This window comes from Phycodurus eques, chromosome 13 (assembly GCF_024500275.1).
Source record: "Phycodurus eques isolate BA_2022a chromosome 13, UOR_Pequ_1.1, whole genome shotgun sequence".
Lineage (NCBI taxonomy): Eukaryota > Metazoa > Chordata > Actinopteri > Syngnathiformes > Syngnathidae > Phycodurus > Phycodurus eques.
Genome location: NC_084537.1, coordinates 9517976 through 9534572, shown reverse-complemented (window position 1 = coordinate 9534572; position 16597 = coordinate 9517976). Strand labels below are relative to the sequence as shown.

General features: G+C 41.8%; 1 pseudogene; it reads right to left on the bottom strand.

Annotated features, from left to right (window-relative positions):
- Nucleotides 1–412: 412 nt before the first annotated feature.
- LOC133411715 (serotransferrin-like) lies at nt 413–16275 on the bottom strand (annotated as a pseudogene).
- Between the last annotated feature and the right edge of the window lie 322 nt (nt 16276–16597).

The window sequence follows — 16597 nt, the reverse complement described above, 5'->3', positions numbered from 1 at the left end:
GGCTCTCAAACATTGAAAGGCAAATCTGTCAAAATGTTGCTATCATTTTCATCGCGAGCCACTTTATAAACAACACCCCATACCAAACCACAGGTCGTCGTATTCACTGCCGTCCTCCCTAACCGACTGGGGGTGAAGAGAGAGAGAAAAAAAATAATAATAATAAAAAAAAAACAACCTAACACACAAAGAAAAAATTGGCCCCCATGCAGTAAACTAAAACCATAAACTAAAATCAGAAAAGCTGCGCCAGCATAGCCCAAAAACAAGCAAGCGTTAGCCAACGAAAGCAAAAGGACCTCACCAGTCACCACCTACTTGTTGCCTTTTTCTGAGTGTCAGCTTGACGAGGAGAGAAGAGATGCCACCATCTTCTGCGGCACTCCTTTATATCTTGGCCTCCACCTAAGTGCTAATTGCCCTCAGGTGCTGCAACAAGCAGGTCGGTCAAGGAGGGCGCTCCTAGTGGTGGCCACAGGAACTGAGGAAGCGCCATCACGGCTGCACGCAACAGGGAGCTCAACATCATCAATGTTTGGATTCCCGGATTTTAACAGGCCCAAAACTCATGCCTACATTTCCTAAATATGAACATTTGATTTATTTCAACAACAGTACATTTTCTAGGTGCATTCATTTATTGGTATTGATTGATGGTTGAAGTGGAATTTGTACACATAAAAAATAATAAAATGTGGAGGAAAAAAAGTCCTTCCCTTCATATCTAAATAGCTTTGAACTGATATCTTATTAATAAAATAATTAATTACTTATCAATAAGTTATTCATGTCGAGTATAATATACACTCTTGTAAAATTATAGCCAAACAATGGCCCCATATAAACAGGCCATTATATATGTTTACAAACAAATACACATACAGCAGTGCCTTAAGATCCAAGTTTAATTGGTTCCATGACCATGCTCATCACGCAAAATGCTTGTATTTCAAATAATCTTTCCCCATTGAAATGAATGTAAATGCTATTAATCTGTCTCAGCCCAAACCACCCCCCCCCCCCCCACCCCCCGCCAAAAAAAAAGTTTTTAATGTGGCTTTATGTTAGATATATTTTAGAAGTTATTCATTTATTTGCTTAGCCTGCATTAGTATTATGGACGATTTTTAGAAAGGAAGATGTCTCGCCTTCAAGAAGATGACTCAGCATCATCCGATGGAAGGGCGCCTTGACCAAGGACGTGATCGGATGTGGTCGGGGACGTGACAGGTGTTGGTCCCATGTTTTGTGTTGTGTCTTGTTGCTTAGAACGTTATGTCTTGTAAAACCCTCCTCTTTTCAAATAAATGCAGGAGCGACGGGAGAGATTGTTTAGAGCGTGTTGAGAGGCTGTAATCTGAACAATCTCCCATACGCCCTCCGCATGAGAAAGAGAGACCAGCGTCTTCATTCCTTTTGTGTCTATTATTTATCATGTTGGGTAAGATAAATCCAACATTAAAATTGGTCCTTCGAGCCGGATGTCAATACACCCGAGGATTCCAGTTGTGGAGGCGACATCCAGTTAAGAGACCGTGGCCACGGCAATTGAGACCCTTTTCGGGACTGGTCTTCGTTCTTCTCAACTCGGATCTGAAGGTTGACGACAATCCACAGGATTGAAGACGACTTTGGTGAGTTAAATTTGAAAAAGAAAATTAGGAAAAAGGATTAAAGAGTGAGTGAATTGCGTGACGAAGAAGTCTGCGGCAGAATAAACCTTGTGTAATACTAGTCACTGGCAAGTAAGCGAGGACGGCGGAGTCCTGTACGTACTTCAATTCCGTGTTTAATAAAGTAAAAGAGGGACGGCGGAGTCCAACAAATTCCGCGGGGACGGCGGAGTCCTGTACGTACTTAAATTCCGTGTTTCTGTGTTTCCGTGTTTCCGTGTTTTCGTGTGTTTGTAAAAACGTTACTAATATCGTGTGAATGTGTAAAAGTATGAATGTATAAGACTGGATTGTAAGTGACAACTGGGTTTGGAAGCAGAGGCAAGAATCCTCCGCCCGGTGTGGGTAGAAGCTTGAGGGTTACCAAAACTCAGACATTCATTGTCACCTTGTCATTTTTTAATAAAGTCAGTACTTAGGTCACTCTAGGTGCAAATAAACTGACTTCCAAATTGGAACCAATGGAATAAATGGGACAATAAAAAAATAGACTGAAAAAATGAATGGAAGAGACAGGAAGGTCATGGACACAGTGTCTTGACCTCGTTAAAATGTACATCAACATTACAAGCACCACAGGTTTAACACCTTACGAAACATTGTTTGGAAGACCTCATAGACTTCCGTTGTTGAAACAAAAATGGGAACTTGATGACGAAACAAACTTAGCTGATTACATGAGAAAGTTGTTTGAGAAACAAAATGATTTAAAAGTATGTGCTGAGAGTAAACATGTTTCCCAGCAGGAAACCAAGTTGGTTGGACCGGGAGACTGGGTCCTAATTCGAAGCATCAAAAAGAAGCACTGGCATTCACCAAAGTGGGAAGGACCGTATCAAGTGTTATTGACAACTCCAACAGCCCTAAAAATAGCAGAAAGAAATACGTGGGTTCATTTAACACACTGTAAAAGAGTCATTTCAGCTGAGTACTCAAATAGGGAAGGTGAGCAAAAGTCTGATAACGGAGTGGGAGCAGATGTGTAGATTCTGAAAACGCTTGCTGGTCAGTGAAGAAAAAAGACACCAACCCGTTTAGAGAGAACTCAGCAGAATGGCACACCCACGTTGGTTACGAGATTCGATAAGTTGTTACGTAGCAACTTTGGCTACTATGGTGTTGGTTTTGTTTTTGTGGTACATGGGACGTCCCACCCTAAATGATACAACCCATTTTTTAGATAGAAAATCACCTACCAACTGGACCAATATGACGAACCCAATAATAAAAAATTTTCAATCATTAACTCGTATCAAAAGGAGTACAGCTGATGATCAGAACTGTGGGCATGGCCTCCAAATGTGGCAAAACTGTTTAATATTTTGTGCCCTCCAAAATCAAGCTGCTTTAATCATAATTCCATAATTCCATACCAATATGGAACCTCTCACCAATAATGCTCAAGAGAATGGGCAGAATTGGGGATTTGGATATGACTGGTATGCAACTATAGGCTTTGGATGGGAACACCTCATTGGTGAAACAGGTTATGATTGGTCCAGTTGGTCACAAAAAACAGCAAAAGAACATAGAAAAGAAGTTTAACCTAAGCAACATGGCCCATAGTTTAATATTTAAATACAAATCAAGTCACCCAGTGTGTTTGATGGTGAGCTTGTGCGCATATTCTGGCGGAAAAGATCCCCACTTCCAAGTAGAATTGTGTTATGGGAACCGTGTTTAACCAGAAATGCCATTGAAAACTTCAAAGAAAGGTGGACAATTTTTAATGGTTAACAACATAAGTACTGACGATTGGTTCCTTGTTGTCACAGGAGTTTCAGGACAAAATAACAATTGGTTACTATTGGTGGAAGATTGTTAAGAGCGTGTTGAGAGGCTGTAATCTGAACAATCTCCGATACGCCCTCCTCATGAGAAAGAGAGACCAGCGTCTTCATTCCTTTTGTGTCTATTTTTTTATAATGTTGGGTAAGATAAATCCAACACTTTAAGAATAAAAATAGCATTCAATAATTTTGTACTGAATAAAATTATACAGTCATGACATGGTTAAATAAATTGTAAGGAATTAAAAGTTTTTTGCCACATTGTTTGCTTCAATTCAATGACATGGGTGCTGTTCCTTCTGGTATGTGCGCTTTGGACACCTGTGGGCATTATAAAACAGACATACGGATATCCATAAACCGGTTAAAACGCCTCAGTAAGATGCAGGAATATTAGTAATTTTTCACAGAGGATAAAGAATATATGTCTGGGAGTATTGTTATATTATCTGTTTCCATGTGTTGCTCAACCGTTTGTGTACAAATATCTGTTGTTTAAGGATTATAACACGGCGACACCAATGCATTGTTCATTAGCATCAAGCTAATCGGACTTAAATCTACGTGGTTGTTTTAAATACATAACGACATGTAATTATCTTTGTTTGATGTTTGATTTGACAGTAAACTTCAACGAGGAGTGGCATTAAACAGTTTGAAGCCACTTTTTTTCAACTGCTGCCTGTTGTGAAGTGAGTTGATTTCACTGGCAACATACAGTGCTCATATTTCAAAATTTTGCTCGCAAGTCAAAGCAAAAAGTCGGCCAAACGACTGCTCGAATCTGAAACAAACTCACAAGAGGAGTCACTTGTATCTCAAGGCACCTACATATAATAATCTCATATTGGCTAGTTACATTAACCTGCCAAATAAATGCCATAATTCTGAGCTACATTATTAACTAAATCCTGACATACTGTACTTACATCGACTCATTGTAATGAGTATTGAAATGAGTACTGAGGACTGGATTGTACTCAAAGTTGTATTGTGTATGGACGTAATGGTAACAGATAAATTGATACGACACTGATCTTTGTATTATTCCAGTGTGATGGGGTCAACTCATGAAAGGCTGTTTCATATGGCTGTGTTTACCGTTCAACATTACCCAAAGAAAGGAGCCAAAAGGTTCACCTGGTCGCATAGGTAAATTGAGCAAGTAACACTTCCACTCGTAGTAACACTTTGTTCTCGATGAACAAATATTGGGAAAATCACCCCAGACATGTTTCACAATACAATCAGGGGTTTCCTGACCTCTCATTAGGTGTTTCAACACTGGAATGTTTGTGGTGTGATTCCGATACGACGCACGGCTTAACAGGGACAAAATAGTATTTATGATGTTGACTTTTGTTTGGTGTGTAGATTATGTTTCAGGACTTTGGTGACTAATAAAGAGGTGAGGTAAGGATGTTTAAGGCCATTTATACATACACGGCAGTAAATCCTGCTCCTCTTTTTTGGTTTTGCATTCAGCATTAATGGATGACCTCAACCAATACCAAATGACAATAAAGTAAAACCACACTCACCTTTTGAAGAAGGTCCTGATTATCATGTCTCTAAAAGAATATCCCAAGCAATTTTCCTCTGTCCTGGCTATGTTAAGAGTGATTTTTTTACTGGGAAAACATCTGGGCCTGACAATCGTAAAAGTTAAGCTGAGTACATACATACCGATAATCGGGCCCAATTTGAAATTCCCCCTTCCCACTTTCTGATCAAAGAAATAAAAAACCTGATGATCGAAAAGATTATTCTGAGCGATTTTCTTGTGGTGTTGGTGTCTTAAGAGTGATTTTACCTTCCTTTTAATCAAAGTTAGCAATAACACCATTACCAGATGTCTCTGAAAGATTGCAAGTAATTATCTTGTGCGGTGTGTATAGGGTATACGTGCAATCAACTGCCACATTCGGCAAAACATGTCAAAGCAACTCCTTCCAGCTCGAGTAAATTATGGAACCCTTTAGCAGGAGACTGGGGAAAAAACACCCGTAGGAACATTAAACATCTACAATGTGGCTGCCGTTTTACATAAGATGTCTTCAAGAGTTACTAAAGATGACAATATCAAATGTTTGGGCATTGTTAGTGTTTACGTATATCATAAAACGTTAAGCGGGATACACACATACTGATATTTATGAATTTATGATAGAACTTATACACATGTATTTGATAACAGTAAAGAGATACCCTACTGAATCTTTTGAATATCAATTAATTTTACTGATATGAGTATTAGAATTATTGGCAGTTATTTATTCAAATGGTAATTGTAAGAAAAAAACATTTTTCAAACTTATAACTCAAATTTCTTCACCAGTGTCCCCCCCAAATGTTTTCTAAAGGTCCCATTTACATTTTTGGATATGTATAGGATTTTGCTCTTGCTTAATAATACCAATTAAAATTAACAAATGCATCTTAGTATGTTCAGAGTTCCTTTTTTGAGGGGGGGGGGCGGTTCTTTTACAAACTGTCCTTCTTTGTTACTCAAGCTGTGTTTACCCTTAATGCCATGAGAGAGAGCCTCATTAACCATCCATTATCTGAGCTGCTTATCCTCACAAGGGTTGCGGGAGCGCTGGTCTACCAACGCTGGAGCCTATCCCAGCTATCATCGGGCAGGAGGCGGAGTACACCCTGAACTGGTTGCCAGCCAATTGCAGGGCACAAATAAAACAACCAGTCACACCTAAGGGCAATTAAAAGTCTTCCATCAACCTTCCATGAAAGTTGTTTCTTTTGGGATGTGGGAGAGAAAACCCATGCAGGCACAGGGAGCACATCCAAACTCCACACAGGCGGGGCTGGGATTTTAACCCAGTCCTCAGAACTGTGAGGCAGACACTCGAACCAGTCGCCCACCGTGCCAAGTACATCCAAACAAAATGTTACTGAGTAAATTTAGTGCATTACTACCCACCTTTGCAAAAACCTAAAGCTTAATATCTTATCCAGTATGTTGACTACAACACTAATGTACTTTTTGGTAATGATTCAGAGCAAGATTTTGGAAGGCATTGAGAAGGCTTTATTTGATAAATGAGGTACATGTTAGAAAAACAGCTTCCGAAATTGGTCTTTAATATTTGTGTAGGGATAAGTATTGATTTGTAAGTGGCTATTGAGCATGTTGAGATCAGAGAGACAATACAATGTCGCATCAGTATGCATCATGGAAAAGATGTCTGCTGACAGGTGTGGGATGTGCACAATTTCTCCAGATCTGTGTGAAAGAGCAAAGGGGTGGGGGGGGGGAAGGAAAAGCATTTTCACTGTGACCATTTTTTATAACACACCAATTCCATATTTCCAGTGTGGTTTGAGTCCCATAGCATCCCAAACCTGGAGTGGCATCGCTGCACTGCCTCAGTGAGGTCATGGCATCCATGTAATCTGGTCCTAAGAAGCTCTTATAGTTGGATCCGCTTGGCAGGTCCTGGAGACATTTGGTGGAGTCTTTGAAGAGGAGGTTCTTCTCAGGATCAGACTTAAACATTTTGAAACCGGGGTCGCTGCCGCTTGTTCCGAACCTGGCCTAGGAATTAAAGTTTGGAGAATGTGACATTAATTTGACCTGTAAAGAACGCATTTTTGGGTCATGCCCAGATTTCACCCAATGTTGCCAACTTTTGAGTGCAAGATTAACAATTAGGTGAGACAGCGCACTGGATGCATTTCCCTACCTGCTGTTCCTGGAGAATACTGACAACTTTGTTGTGGGTCTCGGGACGGGTCACCACAGCATGTGCCGGGGTGGCCGCCAGGTGGCAAGACTCAAAGTCTGTGATGGGCACCGGACCCTTGGCGGGGCAAATGAGCTCATAGTCACTGCTCAAGACATCTGCTGCCCACACTGGACCCTTACCTGCAAAGGAGCACAAATATGATCAGTTTTGGTACTGGCAGGTGTTTGTGTGGTGTCTAAGGTTGTTACCGTCACTGTTGTCCTCAACAATTGTGTGTTTAATGAAGGCCACGTCACCAGCACCCTCAACAAGACATCTGTAAAGGAAAAAAGATCAAGCTTCCATCCTTGAATGCAGCCATTTCCAAACCAAGTTAAGACAGTGGAACCCCAATAAACCGGACCATCGGACTGAACAGTGTCCAAAAATAGTCTCCATTTGTCACTTAAACTGCCATCGGCAAAGTCTGTTAATTCCAGAATTGGCTGTTGCGGCGCAATGCAGTCAGAGAATGAGAGACTCATTTACGGTCAGATCCAATTCCCAAAGGAATGCCTCCAAGCAACCATGTTGAATGTGGGGTATTGGCGTGACAGCCATGTCATGATGGTGAAATCTATTGTGTATAAACAGCGCAGCCTGGCTGTGGCACTCACTCTGAAGAGTACAAAAGTCTCTGGAATAAGTCATTTTTCGTCAAGCGGTTTGCCTTTGGCAACAGATTTGGAACAAGGAGGCACACCAATTCCTCACATCTCATTAAAGAGACTCTTATGAGTACTGTACATCATCACCAAGCATGCCAAGTTTGGATAAAATGTGACAGTTTTGAACATTTACCATAACTGCTGTACTGGGCGCTAAGGCCACAAAAAACTGTACTATACAGTAATATGGGTGCATATGGCCTGGGGGAGGGGAGAAACAAAAAAAGGGCAAAAGTTATATCGTAGGACCCAACCCCTCTTAGTCTGTTCTATCGAGGTTCCACTTTGTCTGCTTAAGTTAATTTCATTCTGTAGATGGGTTGGGGGGGTGCTGTCTAACTATTTTTCAAATTTTGTTGTCGCCCCCCAGAACGGTCTCAGTTGAGGTTCTGTGTTAGAATCATGTTCAGTCAGCTGGGATAGACTCCCGACATTCGAGCTTGAGAAGTAGACCGCTGTTTTCTGAATGCTCTTCATAGTTGCATGAAGAATTTTACCTAAAGGCCCCAGCATAGCCGTAGTACTTTTCCTCTGAACTGGGTTGGCACTTGAATTTGTCATCCACAGGTTTCCCACTGCCTGCGCACTGAGAGCAGAACGGCGAGCCGGCCGGAGCTCCAGGGGCGCAGCCGCTACTGAAGAATTTGCCTGAAGAAATGGCACAGGGCATGATTTATTTTAGTCAACTTTTTTTAGAAGTAAATTTGTCCAGGACATTGATACATCGTCACTGGAACTGAAAGTGCATTGCAGTTTTCCCTAGTATGCAGACTACACCAGTTGTAGTGAGATTGCCTGGTGTCCCCATCAAGCGAACATCAACCCCGTAAGAACTGGCGCATTCCCTTGATCAATGCACCCAAAGACTGGTTTCAAAAGGCAAACTGACCTCACTGCAACCAACAAACTGGCCTGGTTTAACTTGTGACAAGTGCCACAAGCCAATTAAACTGGTCATCCCCACTGTCGGCTTTGCAATCAAACTGAGCCCATCTGCAGAGAACCAAGCCTGTTGGTGATTGAAGAAACACTACAGTGCATCAGGTTGCCACATGAACAATCACACCAATGGCCTTGGCACTCAAATATATAATATGCTACACAAATTAAGGATTACCAAAAGCCTGACGACACCCCTTTATTTTCAGCGAACTGGCACAAGTAAAAGCCCAAAAGATTAGACACTGAAGGACCACCTAAAAACAGTAGCGAACAAGTGTCTCTGGCAACAACTGCATGTGATTTTTCCCCCACCCAGTTTAAAATGTTGCATAAAAAGGAATACAAAATGTTTTAAGTTTCACGACACCAATCCAAAGCAAGCCCTGTAATTCAAAGTCAGGTCAGACTAGCAATTCATGAGTTTGTTTGGGATGAAGGTAGTAATTGCAAATTACTACCTTATACCAACCCCTCCTTGATTGCATGACGCCAATTTGTCATGAGGTGTCCCAATCAAAAGAAAATGTACCTTGGGGTGTTACTGATTATATAATCAGAGTTGACAAAGTTTGGAAATACAGCATTCAAAATATTGCAAAACATTTACTTCTAGCATCAATATGGTTACACTCTAGTCTACAACAAATTCTACCCCAACAATTGCAAGTTAGAATTTATACTGTCATTTCAAATATGGGTCTACTTACTGAACTTGCAGCTGCCGGTCTCCTTGTGGATTTTACCCATGGGAATGTTCCAGCCGGCGTTTCTGCCAAAGCCTGTGTGGCAGGACCGCTTCCCCCTCAGGTTGGCCCAGGTCACCCCGGAACCCTTCTTGACCACGGCGACTGCATAGTAGGACGATGACGAGGCTACACACGCCACAATAGGATTTAGATGGTTTTCTTCACCAAGAAACTCAGAAAATTATGCATGTTAGTCTTTGAACCAGTCATTCATTGTATTGTCCTAGGGTGTGAATGCTTGTCTATATTGTACGTGACCACTGACTGGCAACCAATCCCAGCTGTACCTTCGCTCACCCAGTCAGCTCGGAAAGAGCCCACCTGAGACCCTAATGAGGAACAAGCAGTATAGAAAAATACATTGCTTACCTCCAGATACGCTGCACTTGGCTGTGGGGACAAGAGGTACAAATGTAACTCATTGAGAAACAATTGGGGTAGGTGAGAGAGGAATAATATTGAATATTCTCTTCCTGTACCTTCATCGTACTGCTCCACCATGGCTGGAACCAGACCGCACTGTCCGGCAGTGTACACCTCCCCCCCATCCACTGCCACTGCATCTGCCTCTTTACTCTAAAGTAAATTAAAGATCTGCTTCAAACCCAAAAGGCAGACTTCCTTTTCATTTCCAGGCATGGGTCTTTGCCTTTCATGCATCCTGTTATAATCAACATGACCACCCAGTTTTGTGTAGATTAAACTGGTGATAATTATTTTACCTTTCCATGGGTAATTGCTGCCTTCCTCTTCCATTGCAGGTATGGTGCATTGACTAAAGATGCCTTTCCAATATGGGGTTGATTGGTGAAAAACATTTTTTGCGGCTAATTTTCCAAACTTTCCAGGGGGTGCTATATAGCGACTTATAATGCGGACCCTTAAATTGCATAAATGTTCAGAATACATTTGTCATCTTACCATGATCATCTTAAGGCACTCTTCCACACTGGGGGCAGTCTGACACAGAATTTTGTTTTCGCCATCCACCATGCCATTGACACTCCATGTGTCACATTTCCGTGTCTCGCTGTGGCCCACGGAACACCACGTGATAGCGCTGGATCCAGCTGCAGTGATCTCTGGGGGGAGGAGAAAAACAAAAAAGACCCAAAATTGCTCAAGTGTTCAGCTGAGTTAGATTGAGTTTGTCGTTACCTTTGTTCAGAGAGCGAACGGTGCTCATGTAGCCGGCACCCAAATACAAAAAGGAGTTTGTGTTGGGAGGCAGCCGGACCAGTTTCTGCGTGGAGTCTTTGAACATCAGGTTCTTGGCAGTTGCGTACGCAGCGGAGGAGAACAGGTTGAAGCCCTGTTTTGATAAAGAAACGTGCACAAAAAACACATTTCTCAAATCAAGTGCGCATCTTACCCGATTTAAGCACCTCCAAGGCAGAAGAAAAAAAATTCCACATGAACACATTTCTCAAATCAAGTGTGCATTTTACCTGCACTGTGGTGACGCTTCGCCAGATCAAGTCTGCCAGCGCCGGGTCTTGGCGGGTGACCACAGCATGGGCGGGTACCCTGGCCAGGTGGCATTCTTTGTAGTTGTCAATTGGTGCTCTGGTGTTGTCCACACACAACAGCTCATAGTTGGCCTTCTCGCTGTCTGCAAATAAATACATTTGTCCAAATTGACAACTGTTGAGATTTATAGTAATCTTCAGAATACATGAACTATAGCAAAAAATTACAGCTGGAGGAGCCAACGTATGGGCCCTCACAACCACCATGCAAATAATAGTAACTGACACCCACATTGGAAAAGAAAAAATCCAATTCATCATCACCCATCTGTATAGCATACCCACTTCTGATTCTGGCTCATTTGGGAGAATGAGGATTCTTTAATATATTTTTCATAACCTGGAAGAATTTGGTGGACACCAATCATGACTGACCAATGAAGCAGCATCAAGGATCCATGCTTGAAATTGAACAGGAACGCCGGGTTGCCAATATCTTTCGACATGACTAAGCAATAAAATTGAATCCAAGAGAGTACCTTGAAGGAACTCACCTGGTACAGTCAGATGCTTGACAAACGCCACATCTCCAGCATCTTCGACTAGGCACCTAGTGACAGACGGTTGTTGAGCTTGTTAAATAGTGAGCTGAATGCAAAGAGTGAGTCACTGTATGCCTTACAGACCAACCCACAATGGGTGTAAACTTCAGAAAATTGTTTTATTCCTCCCACACACTGATTTAAACAAAACTGCTTCAAGTATTTAGTGCCCGTTGACACCGTCCAAGCTGCAAAGAATGCTTGCTTTAAGCTGTGTCTTGTCAGTTGACCGCTCTAAACTGGTTCAAGTATATCAAGGAACAGAGCTTGTTGAAACTGGCAACTGTCTCAGAACAACCTGTGGGATTTCCGCAGGGGTCAGTTCTGACCTCAATCAATATCCAAGAGGTCGCTCTTTGTTTCAAAAAGGTTGGTGACCCCTTTTCTCCATCTTGGAGCACCTTGGAGTAATCTCCTGCTGGTGACCAGTCAGGACGAAATACAGTGAGGCTGTTTCAGTTTCTTTGCTGTTCTTTCAGTAGAGCTCTGGTATAAATTTTTGGCCTGCTGTGGAACTAGCGCAATTAAATTTGGACTGGCCTGCATACTGCCTAAACCCATTAAAACTGCTTAAAAATATGCGATACAGCGGGGTACGCACTGCACTTACTGGAATGCACCACCATAGTCGTAGTAGGGTTCATTGTGAGACCGTGAGCAGTCTCCCTTGCAGCCTTTGCACAGTTTGGAACCCTTTTCTGCTCCGGGGGCACAGCTCCGAGAGAAGAAGTTACCCACCGCTGCAAATAAATAAAAAAGTTCAAAATAGCAACTTAGGTCTATAACTTTAACACGAGACATCACTCACCAGCTTCAATCGTTTGGTCCTCAATGCCTTCCCACTTCAACACACCCAACTTGATCAGAGTTCCAATCGGGATGTTCCAGCCAGCAGATTTTCCCAAACCAGTGTGGCAAGATCTCTTCCCCGCCAGGTCCCGGATGCCAAAGTCTGCGCCCTTCTTAACCACGGCGACGGCGTAATAACAGCTATCAGATGCTGAGCACATTGCATAATTAAAAAAAGTTAAGTTGCTGTGCAACTATTTCTCCAGAAAAATGAATGTGGTCAATACCAGCTGATAGAAAATGAATTTGGGTACACAATGATACCTCAAAGATTGAGCGATTCACCTGTGGTGTGGGTGCATTGATGAATTTTACTCCCTGATGTGCTTAGAAAACGCTCGGGACTGACAATCGGGCCAAATTTGAGCATTTGTCTCACTTGCAAACAGCCAGCAAAGGCCTGATTATTGAGTGACTAAACTATTATTCAGAGCAATCATCTTGTGATGCAAGACGTGTTGGCATGATTTTTTTCCCCCCTCCCATTCAGAAAATGGCCAGATCAATCAAATGTTCAACAAGTTAATCATTTCCAATCAGCCTAAATTTTAGCATTGTTTTCAACGAGATCAAGGCCTCATTGCCCTTTAATATCCTGAGCAATTATTCCACAGTGTGGGAGTGTTTTCTCTTCCCATCTGTTGGAAAGAAAAGTGTTTTACCCGTTCTACATTTCTGACCACAACTCCTAGCTTCCATTACCGCTCATTTTATTTTCTGGCCCAGTGGCACCATGCTACCTCATAGGTCAGCCTTTGTATTCCAACATCTGGTTTGGGGAGGAGACATTCGTCAGCAGTGATAAATGGTTGTATGTTGTCAACAATCGCATCAAGACACCATTTATCAGTCATGCAAAATGGCCAGAATTCTTTGAGTTAAGGTCCTATGCGAACAAAAGCAATTGAGTGTTTTAAGCGAAACATGGGTCAAAATGAGGGAGACAGATGTAGTCTGTCTGCGATTGGATGCAAAAGGTTTGAAAAACGACCGGATCAGACCGTGTGTTTGTGATGTAGCTATTTAATTATATTGTCTGCCCATTGAACTGAATTTCTGGGTTGCATGTGAGCAGGTCTCAGGCCCCAAATCATACAAACGGTTTAAAGTCTACATTTGTTTGAAATAACTATACAATGTAACTGGATGAAACAGCGACGCTTGCAGAGTCTGTCAAAATGTCAATGCTTAGCCACATGAAAGAGCAAAGCCATTTTTAATATTTAAATTAACAGTAGCAGCAGTAACAGCTGAATATCAAATCCATCTCACAATTGTGAGGCAATGCCAACAATGCCAGCTTGAAAAAGGACCTCACCAAACCAAATTCTTACAAACAAACAAATAAACACATTTGCTGGCATGGGACCTTTAATGGATTGTTGACGTTTAGGGTGACTTACTGGCACCATAGTCTTCTGCAATTATGGGATGGAGTTTGAAGTTTTCCAGTCCTGCAGTGAAGACGTCTCCTCCATCCAACGTGATGGCGTCGGCTGTTCCTGCCTGTTCGGCGGACAGTGAAAAGTCATCTTATTAGCAACTCCTCAGAGCCAGTGTTGCCAACTTGGCATCTTTCACAGCCTTCTAACAACTATTTTTTTTTAAAACGCTTGCAAACAATCATAACTTTTGGCATGTACTCTTACCTTCCCAAACTGCAAAAATGCCTAAGCTTACCTAATGTTGGCAAGAGAGTTGAGACTTTTCTCCAATGCATCAGTAAGCCAAAGAAAACTCATTTTAGAATACAAGATCTTACTTTAAGAATCTTAATTCAAACTATTCCATTGGTAGCTTAATTTGAGAACAAAATCTTGTTTTAAGAAATCTGCCAATGGAACTCATGAATTGACTTGACAAGATTGTTAAAACGATCTTACCTTGGTCTTGCTGAAAATGTTTAAGTACAGTACGTTCATGACAATAAAAGGTGATTCTTCTTCACGAGGTAAGATTTAGCATTTTTTTTGCAGTGCCCTGTTGCCAATTTAGCAACTAGCCAATTTCCCAGCGCTCTCATAAACCAGTTCTCAAAAGCAACTAGTGACAAATCTTGCAACTTTTGATGGGTACAACCATTTTCCAAAAAGGTGACTCGCAGCCACTGTAGTTACTTCTGATTGGGCGAGATGTGGCATACCCTGAACCTGTCAGCCAATCACAGGGCACCATTTAATTCACCTAACATGCTTGTGGTTGGAATGTGGTAAGTCGGAGAACGCAGACAAAAACCCATGCAAGCATGGAGAACATGCACCATTCAAACCCAGAACCTTGGAAGGCGAGGCAGCCGTCTCAACCATTCAATACCATGCTGTCGCTTTAAGAAATCCCATTTGAAAACAATGATTTTGATGCTCACATGAATGGCTTCGATGCATCCTTTGGAGTCTGCTTTCTGCACGCAGGAGAACACGGGCGCCTTGGCGGCCAAGTCAGAGCACTTTTGTTGCTCCTTGTCCGACTTGACGCACCACCTGACATGCTCGGTGGGGGCCGACAACGCAGCAGCTACTGCAACAAGGAGGGGGGGGTGGGGGGGTGTTGAGCATAGAGTATGACAAAGTGTTCATTGAACTTTGGAAAAACTTTTATTCCTTATCATTGTGTCTTGGTAGGTCAGCGAGTAACATTTTTCCACTACTGAACGTTTCTGTACACTAGTTGAACATCGCCAAGCTCCAAACACTAGCGATCCGCAAGATCAGTCTCAAAAATGGTACAAGCGCTCTCTCTACTGGTACAAGACATTGAATTAAGTTCCAATTGAAAAATATTAGCAGCATTTGAGAGAGCCAAGTATTTTTTGTTCAAAATTTGACAAGAGCTGTGCTAGGTGCTGACGAACAATTAAGTCACTAGTAGCATGCAGCTGTGTGCTTGTGCAGTTTTCACTCTCGTTTTAAAAAAAAAAAAAAAAAAAAAAAAAAAAAAAAGTACAGTACGTTCATGTCAATAAAAGGTGAAAACTGGTGTCCTACTTGTGTGCAGAAATGTGAAACAGTCAAAATAAATTTTAGACATTCGCTCTAGTGCACCTGAGGTTTCCACCGAATTGTCTTATAAGAGTGACGACAGAGGGTAGTAGTAGGCCAAAAGTGGCACGAATGGTAAAACATCGCTAAAAAGGTTATTTTAGTATATGCAACTCCTACCAGTGCAATGAATTACTAGTGAGGACAAAGTGTGTACTCTTACATTGAGCTTAAGCTGACTAAAGGATCAAAATTATCAAGTTGTTTTCCATACATGCCTACTCGAGCCTCAGTTTGACTAATGCAGCACACTAGTTTATGCCAACGTTTTGTACACTAGTATGCCAAGTGGCACGAGAAGTGAAAAGGTTACCAATAGTAAGTATAGCAATGTGCTTTTAATATGCATCTTACAGTAAAATCCATGTACTTTTTACTCTTATGCTCTTCGACAATTCACAGAAGGGCACACGAGTGCCTGACTAGTAGTGAGGCAAAACTGCAATAGTTGACAACTGTTACGAGTACTACTACTGTATAAATTGTTAACATTGCACGTGACTAGTACCATTAGTGCACTTTTGCCTCACTAGTAACAGGTAGTTCTACTAGCATGTAGAAATGTCATACAGTGGAAAATGTTTTTACTTGCACGAGTTATTCTAACAGTGCGCCCTCGTCTTATTACTAGTAAGACCGAAGAGCCTACAAGCACATGGGTGAAGGCTGGCGAATAAATGCTTTCCATGTGTCATCGTTTGAGTTTACCCAAGTAGCTGAGCAGCAGTAGCGCCGAAAAGAGATGCTTCATGGTGGACGGTCTCCGGGTCAGAGCGTCCTTTTATAGCCACACTTGAGACTGGATTGGGGGGGGGAATAAAAAAAAAATAATAATAAGTGGCACAGTTTACTCAGGTTAACCAACTGTGTGCACCTTTGGAAGCAGACTTAAACACACTATTTTTAACATCCGTTTGTCATCTGATTTTTGCTGCATGCACAATATGAAGCTCATCAAAACTCATGATTCCAAAGTGTCCCCAAAAGGAAACATGAAATTTGATAACCTTTCAACTTGATATTGATTATAAAGGCTTTATCTTTTTTTTTTTGGTAGGGGGTTTACAGCCCCCT